We start from the raw sequence: 18,651 nt of genomic DNA, 5'->3' as shown, positions 1-18,651 counted from the left end.
CCAAATAAGGAAATAAAAGCTGGCCGCCCCAGCCAGCAGTGGCAACCTGATCACATCCTCTTCGATGTTGTGGGAGCTTTGTTCTTTCTTTGTTCTCCACATTGGGGTCTGCACCGCCTTTAAGAGCTGTAACACTCGCCGTGAAGGTCCGTGGCTTCATTCTTGAAGTCTGTGAGACCAAGAACCTACCGGAAGGAGAAACTCTGGACATATCTGAAGGAACAAACTCCGGCCACACCATCTTTAAGAGCTGTGACGCTCACCACAAAGGTATGCGGCTTCATTCTTGAAGTCAGCCAGACCAAGAACCCACCAGAAGGAATACATTCCGGACACATTGTTATTATATTTTTTTGAGACGGAGTCTAGCTCTTGTCCCAGGCTGGAGTAGGGTGGCACAATCTCGGCTCACCGCAATCTCTGCCACCTGGGTTCAAGCGATTCTCCTGCCACAGCCTCTCAAGTAGCTGGAATCATGCACCACCACATCTGGCTAACTTTTTGTATTTGTTAATACATGGAGACGGGGTTTCTCCATGTTGGTCAGGCTGGTCTGGAACTCCCGACATCAGGTGATCTGCCGGCCTCCGCCTCCCAAAGGGCTGGGATTACAGACGTGAGCTACGCACCCAGCCCGTGGTCTTATTTTTTTAGGAAACATGATTTTGAGATAATTACAGTTTTACATGCAGTTGTAACAACTAGTAGAGAGGGATTAGAGAGACCCCTCAGGCCCTGTGTCCAGGTTCCCCCAGCGGTAACAGCCAGAAAGCACAATATCATAACCAGGATATTGACATCCATACAGTCAAGAGGGTCAGCAGAAGAAACCGTCTCACTGCCCTTTATGAGGGACATGCACGTCCCTCCTGCCCTCAGCCCCTGCCTAACTCCTGGCAACCCCTGAAATACTCTTCCTTTTAATAAGTTTGTTATTTCAACAGTGTTATATAAATGGGATTGTACGGTATGTAGCTTTTTGGGAATAGTTTTTTTCAGTTACTCATTAGAGATTCCTCCAGGTTGTTGCATGGATCAATGTTCATTCCTTTTTCTTGCCGTGTAGTGTTCCACTGTGTGGATGTACCAGATTAAACCATTTGCCCATTGAATGACATCCAGGCTGTTTCCAGTTTGGACTATTGTGAATAAAGCTGCTATAAACCTCCAGATACAAGTTTTGTGTAAACTGAAGACTTCCTTTGGGATAAACACCCAGGGGTACAATTTCCGGGTGTATAATATTGCATGTGTAATTTTTTTTTTTTGAGACGGAGTCTCGCTCTGTCACCCAGGCTAGAGTGCAGTGGTGCAATCTCAGCTCACTGCAACCTCTGCCTCTGGGGTTCAAGTGACTCTCCTGCCTCAGCCTCGACAGTAGCTGGGATTATAGGTGCCTGCCACCATACCTAGCTAACTTTTGTATTTTTAGTAGAGACAGGGTTTCTGCATATTGGCCAGGCTGGTCTCGAACTCTTGACCTCAGGTGATCCACACACCTTGGCCTCCCAAAGTGCTGGGATTGCATGCATGAGCCACCGTGCCTGGCCTAATTTGTTTGTTTGTTTGTTTGTTTGTTTGTTTACCGGATGGCTGTGTCATTCTACACCCCCACCAGCAATGTATGAGTGAAACAGTTCTCCACATCCTCACCAGCATTTTGTTTTGTCACTGTTCATGAAAAGGCGAATAGAATGGCCTTCAGAGTGTCCAGCACAGAGGGCCTGAGCAGAGCTCGGAATGATGGGACTGGCCTCTGCCCAGGGCCCCTCTGTAGAGCATCACAAACAGTGATACCTAATTACGGCTTCCATTTTCAGTTCCCTAGCGGCTGGTGATACGGAACATGTTGTATGCTTATTTGCCATCTGTGTATCCTCTGCAGTGACATGGCTCTTCATGGTTTTGACCATTTTCTAATTGGATTTTTGTTTTTATTGTTATTATTTGAGTTTTTTATATATTCTAGTTTTAAGGGATATGGGTTTCACAGATGTTTTCTCCCTGTTTGTAGCTTGTCTTTTCATGCTCTTACGGGCTTTCACAAAGAAAAGACTTTATGAGGTACAATTTATCAAAATTTTAATGGGTAGTGCTTTGGGTGGCAAATCTAAGAACTCTTTCATTAGTCCTAGATCCTGAAGACTTTTTCCTATATTTTTCTAAAAGTGTTACAGTTTTACATTTTGCATTTAAGTCCCTGGTATGTTTGAGTTAAATCGTGATTAAAGTTTGTGAAGTTTAGGTTAAGGTTCATTTTGTGTGTATGTGCCTGTGAATGTCCGGTTGCTCCAGTACTATTTTCTGAAAAGGCTGTCTTTTCTGCATTGAATTGGTTTTGCATTTATGTAACAAACTGGGTGGGCATATTTGTGTGGTTGTTGTCATGGGTTCTGTACCTTGTTCCATTGGTCTACACTCTGCTAATACCACACACCCTTGCTTACTATAGCTGTATAAGTTGTTAAATCCTATAAATTAATTCTTCCTACTTTGTTCTTTGATTGATTTTTCAAACATTGAACCAGTCTGGAGTACTTCAATTGTTCATCATATAATTTTTTCATCTATTATTGACTTAATTTTAGTAATGTTTTATTAATGATTTCTGCATCAGTATTCAAGAAAGATGCTGTTTTACAGTTTTGTTATACTGTCTTTTTCTGGTTTTGGTATCAGGATAACACGAGCTTCATAAAGTAAATTTGCAAGTGAAATAAGCTAGCCACAGGAAGATAAATACTGCATGATCTCACTTTTATGTGGAATCTAAAATAGTCAAACTTATAGAAGACAGTAGAATGGTGGTTGCCAGGGCTGGAGGGAGGGAGAAATGGGGAAATGGGGAGATGCTGGTCATGAGTGTAAAGTTTCCATTACTCAAGATGAATAAGATCTGGAGATGGAATGTACAGCATGGTGACTATAGTTAACACTATTGTATTTTATACCTGAAATGTGTTTAGAGAGTAGATCGTAAGTGTTCTCGTCTTACACACACACACAGAGGTTAACTATGTGAGGCAATAAATATGTTAACTGACTTGACTGTGGTGCCCATTGCACAATATATACATATATTAAAAAATCAAGTTTTAAAATCGATACTTTGTTTGAGACGGAGTCTCGCTCTGTCACCCAGGCTGAAGTGCAGTGGTGTGATCTCAGCTCACTACAACCTCTGCCTCCCGGGTTCAAGCGATTCTCCTGCCTCAGCCTCCCAGGTAGCTGGGACTACAGGCACATATCACCATGCCTGGCTAATGTTTTGTATTTTTAGTAGAGATGGGGTTTCACTGTGTTAGCCAAGATGGTCTCGATCTCCTGACCTCGTGATCCACCTGCCTCAGTCTCCCAAAGTGCTGTGGTTACAGGTGTGAGCCACTGCGCCCAGACAATTCATACCATTTTTATCTGTCAATTATACTTGAATAAAGCTGAATAAAAAGACTACAGTCATCATTATGGATGCTGGTAAAAACAAAACAAAATTCTTTTGGTTAAGCTATTTTTTTGCTATGCACAAAGATAAAATTGGACACAGAAAACCAAGCTAACTAAACTAAATATCTAAAGCTATAGAAAGGCCACTGCACTCCAGCCTGGGTGACAGAGCAAGACTCCATCTAAAGAAAAAAAAAAAAAAAGTGCTTCTGTAAATAGAGAAGAGAGAATAAAGCCTTAGAGATTTAACTATATGCAGAAATCCAAAGACAAAAATCAAACATTGCAGAAGGATACTTCTGCTTGGATTATTTCCTTCAAACTTGGAAACACAGATTCAGAAGACATCCTTCTGTTGATAAAATAGTGCCAATCAACACAGACACTGACAAGGCTGACCTCAATGATCAGGATAAAGAAGATGATGAAATGTTAATTCAACTTGAAGAAACCTGGGGAATTTAAGTATCCAGAAATAAGCCTATTTGTACCTGAAGCTATTGATACCACATACATGTCTAAAAATTGTTCCGCAATTAAAATGAAAAGTTTAAAAGTATTCGTGTCAAAGTCATACATATTTCTTTTTTTTTTTTTTTTTTTGAGACGGAGTCTCGCTCTGTCGCCCAGGCTGGAGTGCAGTGGCGCGATCTCGGCTCACTGCAAGCTCCGCCTCCCGGGTTCCCGCCATTCTCCTGCCTCAGCCTCCTGAGTAGCTGGGACTACAGGCGCCGCCACCACGCCCGGCTAATTTTTTGTATTTTTAGTAGAGACGGGGTTTCACTGTGGTCTCGATCTCCTGACCTTGTGATCCGCCCGCCTCGGCCTCCCAAAGTGCTGGGATTACAGGCTTGAGCCACCGTGCCCGGCCCAAAGTCATACATATTTCTATACTCAAGATCATCTTACAATTTATACCTTCTTGAACAGGCCGACAACCATTTTTGTCCTGAAATAAGCCTTCAGAATTAAATGTTAATTTTAATTTATGGACTTTTTCAGCAAGTACTCATTTATATATATGAAAAATAATATATACAAATACATATATGAAAATGGGAATGAGAATTCTGGAAAACACTTTTTATTCTCTTTACATGAAGAAAATACATTTCCAGTCTAGTGCAATAAGTTACACTGATTGAAAAATAGTCCATGTACAAGTTTGTAGAATTTTGCCTGGAGTTGGAATCTGTAGCATTCAGCAAATGTTCAGAGGGATCCATGACTCCAAAAAGGTTACAAACTGCTGATCTAGAAAAATGGTTACATTAGTTATCCCTAAAGCAGGCAATGAATATTGTTTCTGCTTAAAAAAAAAAAAAAAAAAAAAAAAAGTCATTGCCAAATGCCAGGATATCTAGACTTTCTTCTATGTCATCCACTAGGAGTTTTATAGTTTTATATTTTGTATTTAGTTCTGGGATCCATTTTGAGTTAATTTTTGTGAAAGGTATAAGGTGTAAAGTCTTTGTGTACATTTTTTCTTTCTTTTTTTTTTTTTTTTTGCATTTGGATGTCCAGGCCAGTTTTCCAGCACCATTTGTTGAAGACTGCCTTTCCTCCTCTGTTTTATTGTATTACCTTTGTTCCTTTGTCAAAGAACATTTGACTCTATTTGTATGGATCTGTTTCTGAGCTCTCAACTCTATTCCATTGATATATTTGTCTCTTTTTTGGCCAGTATGATACTGTCTTGATTACTGTAGTTTTATAATGAGTCTTAAAGCCAGGTAGTGTCGGTCATTTTTTTCTTCTTTTCAATGTTGTGTTGCTATTCTGGGTCTTTTGCCTTTCCTTATAAATTTTAGAATCATTTTGAAATCATTTTGAAAGTTATTCACAAAATAACTTGCTGGGATTTCAATTGAGATTACATTGAATCTATAGACTAAGTTGAGAAGAACTGACAGCTTGATAATATTGAGTCTTCCCATCCATGAACATGGAATTTCTCTCCATTTATTTCGTTCTTTGGTTTCTTTCATTAGAGTTTGTTGCTTTACTTATATAGATCTTGTACATGGTTTGTTAGATTTATAACTAAGAATTTTATTTTGGGGGATGCTGGTGTAAATTGTATTGTATTTTTAATTTCACATTCCACTTGTTCATTGCTGATACTAAGAAAAATGATTAACTTTTATATATCCTGAAGTTTGTTGTAATTGCTTATTAATTCTGGGAGATTTTTTATTTACTCTTTTGTGTTTCTACCTTTTCTACGTAGATGATCATGTCATTGGTGAAGAAAGACAGCTTCATTTCTTCCTCCACAGGTGTGTACCTTTTATTTCCTTTTCTTCATATTGCATTAGCTAGGACTTCCATTGTGATATTGAGAAGCAGTGATGTGAGAGGACAGCCTTGCTTTGTTCCTGTTCTTGGTGAGATATAACTGACTTTCTCACTATTAAATATGATGTAAGCAGTAGAGTTTTAGTAGATATTATTTACCAAGTTGAGGAAGTTCCCCTCTATTCCTAGTTTAATGAGAGAGTTTTGTTTTGTTTTGTTTTGTTTTTTTAAATCATGAATGCATGCTGGATTTTGTAAAATGCTTTTTCTTTCTTTTTTTTTTTTTTTTTTTTTTGAGATGGAGTTTTACTCTGTTGCCCAGGCTGGAGTGCAGTGGCCTGATCTCGGCTCACTGCAACCTCCGCCTCCCAGGTTCACCCCATTCTCCTGCCTCTGCCTCCCAAGTAGCTGGAACCCACCACGACGCCCGGCTAATTTTTTTTTCTTTTTTTTTTTGTATTTTTAGTAGAGATGGGGTTTCACTGTGTTAGCCAGGATGGTCTCGATCTCCTGACCTCATCATCTGCCCGCCTCAGTCTCCCAAAGTGCTGGGATTACAGGCGTGAGTCACCACACCCGGCCATAAAATGCTTTTTCTGCTTCTATGAGTTCAACTTTAAAAATTCCACATACAAGTGATATACTTAGTCAGGTTTCCCCAGAGATACAAAATCAATAAGTGAGAGAGAGAGAGACATATAAGAGGGCATTTATTAGGGGGATTGGCTCGTGCAGTGAAAACTAAGTCCCATGGCAAGCCTTCTGCAAGCTGGAGATTGTGAGGTGCTGGTCATGTGATTCAGTCCAAGTCCGAAGGCCTCAGAACCAGGGAAACTGATGATGGAACTCTTAGGTCAGAGGCCAAAGACTTGAGAAACTTGAGGGCTGCTTGTATGAGTCCTGGAGTCCAAAGGCCAGGGAGCCTGGAGTTATCCTGGGATAAGAGAGGATGAGAGTGTCTCAGCTGTAGCTGATAGGTAAACATATTTGCCTTTTCTCTGTTTCTGTTCTCTCCAAACCCCCAGCATTGGACGATGCCAACCCACATTGAGGCTGGATATTTCCCACCTAGTCCACTTAGACTCACATGCTAATCTCCTCTGTAAACACCCCCATAAACACACCCAAAAATAATGCTGTACCAGGTTACTAGGGATTCCTTAATCCAGTAAACTTGATGCCTAAAGTTGGTGTCAAGCTAAAATTAAGTGTCATTGCAAGCCTCTCCCTTGTCACCTTGGCAACAATACACTTTTCCTGAAACCATACCTAATCTCCGAATAAGACAATAACAGGGAAAATCGTTCTGCCTATCATGATGCAAATACCCTGCATACAACCAAAAATGCGTTAATCCCTTCTCCAGAAGAAAAGATAAAGTTTATTCCTCTCCTGATATCCCATGACTTAATACTGTCATGTAAAATTAACAATACTTCAATGGTTATATAAATTCAATAAGTCTAATGTTAAATGATAAAGTAATAAGAGAGGAATGGAAACAAAGAGATTTGCTTACTATATGTATCTATACACACAGACCTAGTCTTGACAAAATAAGGAGGAAATACTTATAACAATTACAGTCCTTGTTTCTGTAACGGGTCACGTGGTCATGGCTGGTACTGATAACTACCTTCTACTACCCGTTCTGTGTTCCCTTTGCCTTCAGCAGGCACCTCAGCGGGTTGTTGTTCTTTACCTGGAAGGGTGACCCAAACCTTTATTCCTGGAGAGTCTGGACCATTCATAGTCTTGCCTGGATTGAGTTGTTCTAATTTTCCATTGACTTCATCACGGGGCATGCAAGTACTAAGAGACTCCCTAAGGGATCGTCTCTATTGCAGACATGCACTTTCTTACCTCCACTGTGGAGCAGTAATCCAACCATCCCAGCCAACACTGTAACTTCCTTCTTAGTCTCTTGGCTTAAGAAGTAATAGGCCAGCAGGCGTCTCTCAAAAGAAGAGTGGTTCCGTGCAGGTGGTGGTAGGGGCTTGCTCCAGAATTCCAAGGGCCTCTGCTGTGATTCACTCATAGGAGCCCATCAAAGACTTCACACAACATCCCTGTCTGCCACTGACACATCAAGCACCATTGGATCTCCTGGGTCATAGGGTCCAAGTGGCACAGCAGCCTGCACAGCAGTCTGGACCTGTTGCAGAGCCTTCCCCTGTTCTGGGCACCACTCAAAACTGGCAGCTTTTCAGGCCACTTGGGAAATGGACTGGAGTAACTCACCCAAATAAGGAATATGCCGCCTGCAAAATTCAAATAGACCCACTAGTCACTGTGCCTTTTCCTTGGTTGCAGGAGAGGCCAGATGCAACAACTTATCCTTCATTTAGAAGAGGTATCTCCACGGGCCCCACACTACTGGGCCCCTAGAAATTTCGCTGAGGTAGAAGGCCCTGAATTTTAGATTTTAGTTGGATTTATTTCCCATCCCCTGACACACACGTTTCACCGATGAGCCCAGAGGAGTCGCTGCTTCACACTCACTAGGTCCCGTCAGCATAATGTCATCAATGTAAAGGATCAGTGTATCGTTTCTTTCTTTCTTTTTGAGATGAAGTCTTATTCTGTCGCCCAGGCTGGAGCGCAGTGGCTCTATCCCGGCTCACTGCAGCCTCCACCTCCCGGGTTCAAGCGATTCTCCTGCCTCAGCCTCCCAAGTAGCTGGGACTACAGGCACGCACCACCAAGCCCGGCTAATTTTTTTGCGTTTTTAGTAGAGACGGAGTTTCACTGTGTTAGCCAGGATGGTCTCGATCTCCTGACCTCGTGATCCGCCCACCTCAGCCTCCCAAAGTGCTGGGATTACAGGTGTGAGCCACTGTGCCCGGCCCAGGATCAGTATATCTTATGGCAGAAAGAGGCCATGAAGATCCCTGCAAACTAAACTGTGACGTGGGGCTGGAGAGTTGATCTAACCTGAGGGAGGACAGTGAGGCTGTGTTGCTAGCCTGGCCAGCTGAAGGCAAACTGCTTCCGGTGGGCGTCCTGGACAGGGAGGGAGAAAAAGCTGTGTGCCGGATCCATAGTTACACACCAGGTCCCAGGAGACACGTTAATTTGCTCAAGCCATGAAACCACATCTGGTGCAGCAGCTGCAATGAGAGTCACCACTTGGTTAAGCTTCTGGGAATCCACCGTCATTCTCCAGGATTCATCTGTCTTCTGCACAGGCCAGGAGAGTTGGACAAGGATGTGGTGGGAAGCACCAGCCCTGCATCCTTCAAGTCTTTGATGACGGCACTCGTCTCTGTAATTCCTCCAGAAAGGCAGTCTTGGTGTGTTTTTTGTTTGTTTTAGTATTTTTCTAGGTAGAGGTGGCTGTAACGCCTTCCATTTGTCCTTTCCCATCACAACTGCCCTCACTTTACAGGCCAGGGAACCAGTGTGGGGTCTCTGCTAGCGGCTGAGCGTGTCTATTCCAACTACACATCTGGACCTGGGAAATGACCAGAGAGGGGGTTCTGGCACCCGCTGGGTCCACTGTGAGTTGGACCTGAGCTAAAGTTCCTGATACTAAGATATGGAAAAACCTCTTTGTCTTATTTCACTGGAAAACAGTATGGAATTTATTCAAAAAAATTAAAAGTAGAACTACCACATAATTCAACAATCCCACTTCTGGGTGTATATTCAGGATCTTGAAAGATCTGCATCTCATGTTCATTGCAGCACTATTCAGAGTAGCAAAGATATGGAAACAATCTAAGTGTCCATTGACAGGTGAATGGATAAAGAAAACGTGACCACATACACACAATGGAATATTATTCAGCCACTTTAAAAAAGGAAGCCCTGCCTACCAACAACATAGATGAACCTAGAGGACGCTATACTCAGTGAAGTGTGACAGACAGAGAAAGACAAATGCTGTATGGCATCACTTACGTGTGGAATCTAGAAAGAAGAAACGTTTCCAACTCATAGAAGCAGAGAGTAGAGCAACCTGGTGGTTGCCAGGAATGGGGGTAGGGGAGGAAATGGAAAGATCTTGATCAAAGTGTACAAACTTTCAGTTATAAGATGAAGAGAATTCTAAAGATCTAATGTACAGCGTGGTGAACATAATTAATAATACTATATTGTATACTTGAAACTTGCTAAGAGAGTAGATCTGAAGTGTTCTCACCAGAAAAGGGAGGAGGTATCTATGGGAAGTGATGGATAAGTGCTATGGTTTAGATGTTGGCCCCTCCAAATCTCATGTTGAAATGCAATCCCTAGTGTTGAAGGTAAGGGTAGTAGGAGGTGTTTGGGTCATGGGGGTGGATCCCTCATTAATGGCTCGGTGCTGTCCTTGAGGTAATGAGTGAGTTCTTACTCTATTAGTTACCAAGAGATCTGATTGTTTAAAAGAGCCTGGCATCTCCCTCTTGCCTCCTTTCTTGCCATGTGACATGCCTGCTCCCGCTTTGCCTTCCACCAAAAGTAAAGCCTTCCTGAGGCCTCCCGACGCCCAGCGGTTGCTGATGCCATGTTTGTGCAGGCTGCAGAACTGTGAGCCAAATAACCTCTTTTCTGTATAAATTACTCACCTTAGGTATTCTTTTACAGCAACGCAAAACAGACTAATGCAGCATGCTAATTACTTTATTGTGGTATAATTTTATTTTATTATTTATTTATTTAGAGACAGAGTCTGGTTTTGTCACGCACACTGGAGTGCAATGGCACGATCTCGGCTAACTGCAACCTGTGCCTCCCAGGTTCAAGCAATTCTCCACCTCGGCCTCCTGAGTAGTAGCTGGGATTAAAGGCACGTGCCACCACACCTGGCTAATTTTTTTTTTTTTTTTTTTTTTTTTTTTTGAGAGCTGGAGTTTCGCCATGTTGCCCAGGCTGATCTCAAACCCCTGGCCTCAAGTAATCCACCTGCCGTGGCCTCCCAAAGTCCCAGGATTACAGGTGTGAGCCACCAGGGCTGGCCAAGGTAATCATTTTAAAGTGTTAACATATGTCAAATCATCAATTGTACATCTTAAATATATACAATTTTCTGTCAATTATGCCTCAATAAATTGAAGAAAATAAATTTTTTTCTAGGTGTAGTTTCTGAAAACTGAAGTGATTTAAGTTACATAAACAGGAAATAGTATCAAACTGAAAATAGACCCAAAATTTTTTTACTAGAAGTGATACTCTTTAGCTTTTCATTTTGTTTTTATATAATCATATATTTCTTTTCTTTCTTTCTTTTTTTTTTTTTTTTTTTTGAGACGGAGTCTCGCTGTGTCACCCAGGCTGGAGTGCAGTGGCCGGATCTCAGCTCACTGCAAGCTTCGCCTCCCGGGTTCACACCATTCTCCTGCCTCAGCCTCCCGAGTAGCTGGGACTACAGGCGCCCACCACCACGCCCGGCTAATTTTTTATATTTTCAGTAGAGATGGGGTTTCACCGTGTTAGCCAGGATGGTCTCGATCTCCTGACCTCGTGATCTGCCTGCCTCGGCCTCCCAAAGTGCTGGGATTAGGGGCGTGTGCCACTGCGCCTGGCTAGAAAAAGAAAAAATATAAAAATTATCCTAGAAATTGTCAAATAGCTGATTTCAGACCAATTAGCTTGCTAAAGAAACGTAGAAAAGTCAGTCAAAACAGAAAACGTATTTATTTTTGAAAGAATTAAGGAGCTACTAAGGCAGCCAAGGCGTGAGGGCCTTTATCACAGACAGGAGGGAAGCCCTGAGAAGCGCCCCGGCCTCTGGAGCGGCTTCTCCCCTGTGAATATTTGCCACTTGGAAAGCAGGAGCTGAGAGGCAGGAAATCTGTGCACAGGGGAGACAAAAACTGGAGTTCAGGGAGCAGATGAACACCTCGGGTATGTGGCGGAGAATCTTGTAGGTTTACAACCTAGAAACAGGACTGAACTTGAAATACAATTAAGACCAATTTGGATTCGGCTCAATGAGTGATTGGATTAAGGTGGGCTACCGCTCTCCTATTTAGATAATTAACTAAATGTAAATGGACTGAATATTCTTGGAAAGAGAAACTTACAACTACATGCATATAGTAAAAAATATATATATGTGGTCTCTGTCCCAGTTTCCTGACGCACAACTTCTAAAGCCCTCGGAATCTCTGAAGCAATTTTGTATGCTAATGACATGACTGGTGGCTTGGGGCTCCTGGACAGCTTCAGGACGGGGGCTGATTGCCAAGGGAACCAACCTTGTGATTAGAGATTTGGAACTTTTTGACCCATTCCTCCAATCTCCAGGGAGCAGAGTTAATTACCAGCAATCAATGATTTAATCAATCTTGCCAATATAATGAAGCCTTCATAAAAATCCTAATAGGGCGTGGAGAGCTTCTGCTGTCTTCCCTCCATCACTGACTTGCAGACTCCCAAGGAAGGAGAAGTACGCATCCCTGACCCATTGGCATTGGCTTTGGCCACGAGACTTGGTTTACCCAATCACTAGTAAGCAGATGTTATAGTCACTACTTCCGAAGAGAAGCTTTGAGAGCCATCGCCGTTGCTGCTTGCTCTCTGCCAGAGAATGACAGTTTGCTCATTCAGCCTAGGTACTGGAATACCTCAGATTGGGGTAAAGAAGACATATGTGTTACACAGGAACGGAGTGGCAGCTCACAAGTAGCAGGTAAGAGAAATAAAACCTGTCTAACGTAAGCTGCTTAGACTCGGGGCCCTTTGTGATTGCAGCAAAGCAACTGATAGCACTTGCATGCAGTGGTATGTAAATATGCGGCATTGCCTTTGCGTCCAGACAGCAGGTGGCTGAGAAACTTATTGGATGATATCAAGTTGACAACCCATGTCATGTAGTGGGAAAACTTTTTGTAAAACTGTATCCTGCAATATTATAGAAGGCATGTACCTAAAAAGTTAGCTTTAAGTCAAGAGGCTGAGAAATATATGATTACTGGTGTGGTTTGTTTGTTTGTTTATTTATTTATGAGACGTAGTCTGGCTCAGTTGCCCAGGCTGGAATGCAGTGGCACCATCTAGGGTCACTGCAACCTCCACCTCCCGGGTTCAAGTTCAAGTGATTCTCCTGCCTCAGCCTCCCAATTAGGTGGGGCTACATGTGTGTGTCACCACGCCCGGCTAATTTTTTGTATTTTTAGTAGACACGGGGTTTCACCATGTTGGCCAGGCTGGTCTCAATCTCCTGACCTCAGGTTATCCGCCCGCCTCAGCCTCCCAAAGTGCTGTTATGGAATGAGACCACCACTTCTCCCATTGTCCTTCCCAGCTTCTCCCCCACCTCCCCTTTTCCCTAGTTTATAAAACAGGAGAAAAGGGTGAAAGCAAAAAGTTGGAAAGAAACAGAAGTAAGATAAATAGTTAGACGACCTTGGCGCCACCACCTGGCCCTGGTGGTTAAAATAATAATAATAATAGTAACCCCTGACCAAAACTACTGGTGTTGTCTGTAAATTCCAGACATTGTAGGAGAAAGCACTGTAAAATGTTTTGTTCTGTTAGCTGATGGATGTAGCCCCCAGTCACGTTCCCCACGCTTGCTCAATCTATCATGACCTTTTCACGTGGACCCCTTAGAGTTGTAAGCCCTTAAAAGGGCTAGGAATTTCTTTTTCGGGGAGCTCGGCTCTTAAGACGCGAGTCTGCTGACGCTCCCGTCCGAATAAAAGACCTCTTCCTTCTTTAATCCGGTGTCTGAGGAGCTTTGTCTGCGGCTCATCCTGCTACACTGGGATTATAGGCGTGAACCACCAAGCCTGGCCTTGTGTGGTTTATTTATTCGTTAGTTCTGCATTTGACAAGGAACTCTGAAGGAAAGATGAATCCAAAAAAATTTAGCAATCAGGATTAAAAAGAAATGAGAAGACCCAAATGATCTAGGACTTGCAAGTGTGAAAGATTCAAATGCTTCTCCTTGTACAATATGTTTCTCAACTATATAAGATAAAACTGAAAATCTTTGCGCAAAAACGGCTAAACCACAATTCTTCAGATGGACAAAATGATTTATTGGAAAGAAGCTAGGTCTGTAATCCCTCAGAAGTCTCGTAACCTCGAAATATAACTAGCTGACATGGAAAATGAGCAATGAATCTTAGCTTTGAGATTTGGGGGGTCTGATAAGCATAGCCTAATAAAGACAGCAAAATGGATGAAATCTTTCAACCATTTACTAATCCAAGAGACGATCTCGATGACTTCTCTCTCTTCAATCCCTCCACACTCCTTTCCTGGATCTCAACTCACTTGGTAACAGTGTTTTCTACTTCAGTGAAAAAGGGAAGAAATGAAAAGAGAACAAAACAGAATTTCTACAGCTCCTGTTACCACATGGACACGAGTACCCACATCCTCATCCTTCCTGTTACCACAGATCTGTGCTCTTCTGGATGGCAACAACTAGCTACAAATTTAAATTAGTTACATTTCATACAATTTAAAATGCATGTATTAAGTTGCACTGGCCACATTTCAACTGCTTCATCGCCACAGCTGGCTAGTGGCTGCCATATCAGGCAGCACATACACAAAATACTTTTATCACCACAGAAAATGTGATGGGACGGAGCTGTCATTCACTCTCTTATCTAAGGCCACATGTGCAATAGTTCCCATCCCTCTACCCTACTCAGATACTCTGACCTAGTGAATTTTACCTCTCTCTTCTACCTTGTCCAACTTTTTCCTCTCTATTGATTCATTCCCATTATAAAGGTGTTCTAATTTTTCCAACTTAAAAAATTTCCCCAGACTTTACCCTCCAACTAACACTTCATTTACTCTATCTTGAAAAAAAGAAAAAAAGTCTTTAAAGAATTTTCAGATTATCTTTCTTATATTTATGTGTTCTTACCTTCCCTTAGATGAAATCCAACCTGGTGTTACTCCCCCACTCCCTTACCCTTAACTGAATCACAATGTCAAGGGTAAATTTATTATTTATCCTTTTTCACAATGTCAAGGGTAAATTTAAAAAACTTATTGACATATAAAACAGAAAAACATGACCTATTCTAAAGAAAAAAAATCAAAAATTTTAAAATTATCCAAATGATGGAGTAGCAGATAAGAATTTTTAAGTAGGTATGATAACTAGGATTAAGAAAGTAAATAAAAACATGCTTATAAACAAATGAAAAAGTAGAATATCTCAACAGAGAAAAAGAAACCAGTTTAAAAATGAAAAACAATGTTTGACTTTAAAAATATACTATCTGGCCGGGCTTGGTAGCTCATGCCTGTAATCCCAGCACGTTGGGAGGCCAAGGTGGGTGGATCACCTGAGGTAAGGAGTTCGAGACCAGCCTGGCTAACATGGTGAACTCCCTCTCTACTAAAAATGCAAAAATTAGCTGGGCATGGTGGCACTTGCCTGTAATCCTAGCTACTTGGGAGGCTGAGGCAGGAGAATTGCTTGATCCCGGGAGACGGAGCTTGCAGTAAGCCGAGACTGATTGAGCCACTGCACTCCAGCCTGGGCGACAGAGTGAGACTCCATCTCAAAAAAAAAAAAAAAAGCACTATCTAAAAGAACAACTTCACTGGATGGGCTTCACTACAGATTGGAGATGACAGAAGAAAGAGTCAGTCAATTTGAAGACAGATCCAAGGACATGCTTGTCTGAAGAATAGTGGGAAAGAAAGGGCTCTGTGGAACAAGTTTAAAAATCTGTGTAACTGGTGGGTTAGGAGGAGAGAAGAAAAAAACAATGAAACAGAAAAAAATACTTTAAGAAATAATGCACTCTTTTTTTTGAGAGAGAGAGAGAGAGAGAATCTCGCCCTGTCACCCAGGCTGTAGTGCAGTGGTGTGATCTTGGCTCACTGCAACCTCCACTTCCCGAGTTCAAGCAATTCTCAGCCTCAGCCACCTGAGTAGTTGGAATTACACGCACCCACCACCATGCCCAGCTAATTTTTGCATTTTTAGTAGAGACCGGGTTTCACCATCTAGGCCAGGCTGGTCTTGAACTCCTGACCTCGTGATCCACCCATCTCAGCCTCCCAATGTGCTGGGATTACAGGTGTGAGTCGCGGCACCCAGCTGCACTTGTCTTTTTAGAGGCTGAATACTATTCCATTTTATGTAAACACCACATTTTCTTTATCTGTGGATCTGGGATGCCTAGGTTGTTCCATATCTTGGCTGTCATGAGTAATGCTGCAATAAACCTGAGAGTGCAGATATCTCTTCATGATTCTGATTTCGATTCTTTTGCATATACCCAGAAGTAGAATTGTTGGATCATATGGTAGTTCTATTTTTAATTTTCTTGGTAAACTCATACCGTTTTCTAGTGAAATAAGACAGTCAAAGAGTACCACTACTGTGTGATTTATCTAAAATAGTTAAACTCAGCCAGGTGTGGTGGCTCACGCCTGTAATCCCAGCACTTTGGAAGACTGAGGCAGGCAGATCACGAGGTCAGGTGTTTGGGACCAGCCTGGCCAACACAGTGAAACCTCATCTCTTCTAAAAATACAAAAATTAGACTGGGCACAATGGCTAGTGCCTGTAATTGCAGCACTCTGGTAGACCGAGGCAAGTGGATCATTTGAGGTCAGGAGTTCAAGAACAACCTGACCAACATGGTAAAACCCCGTCTCTACTAAAAATACAAAAATTGGCTGGGTGTAATGGCAGGTGCATATAGTCCCAGCTACTCAGGAGGCTGAGGCAGGAGAATTGCTTGAACCCAGGAGATAGAGGTTGCAGTGGACTGAGATCACGCCACTGCACTACAGCCTGGGTGACAGAGCAGGACTCCGTCTTGGGGAAAAAAAAAAAGTTAAACTCGTAGAAACCGAGGGTAGAATGGCGGTTGTCAGGGGCTGGGGGGCGGAGTAAACGGAGGTGTTACTGCTCAGCAGGTATTCAGTTTCAGTTATGCCAGATGAGGATGCTCTAGACAGCCGCGGCACAACATCGTGCCTGTATTAACGATACTGTATTGTGCGCAGAAACATTGTCAAGAACATGTTAAATGTTCTTACTACTTTTTTTTCTTTTTCTTTCTTTTTTTTTTTTTTTTTTTTTTTTTTGAGGAGACAGAGTTTTGCTCTTGTTGCCCAGGCTGAGGTGCAAATGGTGTGATCTCGGCTCACCGAAACCTCCACCTCCCGCCTCCTGGGTTCAAGCGATTCTCCTGCCTCAGCCTCCCACGTAGATGGGATTACAGGCGTGTGCCACCACGCCCGGCTAAATTTTGTATTTTTAGTAGAAACGGGGTTTTGCCATGTTGGCCAGGCTGTTCTCAAATTCCTGACCTCAGGTGATCCACCTGCCTTGGCCTCCCAAAGTGCTAGACTTACAGGCATGGGCCATGGCACCTGGCCTTTTTATTTTATTTTATTTTATTTTTGAGACGGAGTCTTGTTCTGTCCCGGGCTCAGGTGATCCTCCCACCTCAGCCCTTCGGAGTAGCTGGCACCAAAGGTGCGTGCCACCGGGTCTGGCTAATTTTTTCTTTCTTCTTTTTCTTTTCCTTTTTTTGGGGGGTGGGGTATTTTTGATAAAGACAGAGTTTCGCCATATCGCTCAGGCTGGTCTTGAACTTCTGAGCTCAGGCGATCCACCCGCCTCAGCCTCCCAAAGTGCTGGCATTACAGGCATAAGCCCTGCGCCTGGCCTTCTTGCTACAATTTTTTAGAAAAGAAATGAAACAATGTCCCTAGATTTTCCAATGAATGAAAGCCATAAATTTGGAGAATCACGTTACAGGATTAAAGGAAACCTCACGTAGGCACATAATGGTCAACCTACTACAAACCAAATATAAAGACAAAATGTTGAAATCAGCCAGAGGGAAATGGCACATGTCATACGAGGAAACAATAAATGAAAATTACCACTGACAGTTCTTGATCGGAGAGCAGAAGAGTTGGGTAGACCTCTTTAAGAGAGCAAAACTGTCAATCAGCATTTTATATCTAGTACAGTTATTCTTCCAAACTGAAGAGAAAATAAAAATACTTTCAGGTAACAGAAAACAAAGAGAATTTCTTGCCAGTAGAGCTGCATTGTAATAAATGCTAAAGGAGGCCGGGCACAGTAGCTCACGCCTGTAATCCCAGCACTTTTTGAGGCTGAGGCGGATGGATCACGAGGTCAGGAGATTGAGACCATCCTGGCTAACATGGTGAAACCCCATCTCTACTAAAACTACAAAAAATTAGCCAGGCGTGTTGGCGGCGCCTGTGGTCCCAGCTACTCAGGAGACTGAGGCAAGAGAATGGCGTGAACCTAGGAGGTGGAGCTTCCAGTGAGCTGAGATCCGGCCACTGCACTCCAGCCTGGGCGACAGAGCAAGACTCCGTCTCAATTAAAAAAAAAAAAAAAAATGCTAAAGGAAATATTTTAAGGAGAAGGAAAATGAAACTAGATGCAACAAAGTACAACAAAATGGTAAATCTATGAGTAGATATTTTTAAACTATTTATTCTCTTAGTTTATCCAAAATTTATGTAAATAAAAAAGTATGACATTGTACTGTGGGTTATACATGTAACTGTGGTACTTTTTTTTTTAATACTTTAAGTTCTACAGTACATGTGCACAACATGCAGATTTGTTACATATGTATACATGTGATATGTTGGTGCGCTGCACCCATTAACTCGTCATTTACATCAGGTATATCTCCTAATGCTATCCCTCCCACCTCCCCCCACCCCACAACAGGCCCTGGTGTGTGATGTTCCCCTTTCTGTGTCCAAGTGTTCTCATTGTTCAGTTCCCACCTATGAGTGAGAACATGTGGTGTTTGGTTTTCTGTTCTTGTGACCATTTGCTGAGAATGATGGTTTCCAGCTGCATCCAAGTCCCTACAAAGGACATGAACTCATCCTTTTTTATGGCTGCAGAGTATTCCATGGTGTATATGTGCCACATTTTCTTAATCCAGTCTGTCACTGATGGACATTTGGGTTGGTTCCAAGTCTTTACTA

This window comes from Macaca mulatta, chromosome 6 (assembly GCF_049350105.2).
Source record: "Macaca mulatta isolate MMU2019108-1 chromosome 6, T2T-MMU8v2.0, whole genome shotgun sequence".
Classification (NCBI taxonomy): Eukaryota; Metazoa; Chordata; class Mammalia; order Primates; family Cercopithecidae; genus Macaca; species Macaca mulatta.
Note: the sequence above shows the minus strand (reverse complement) of the source record.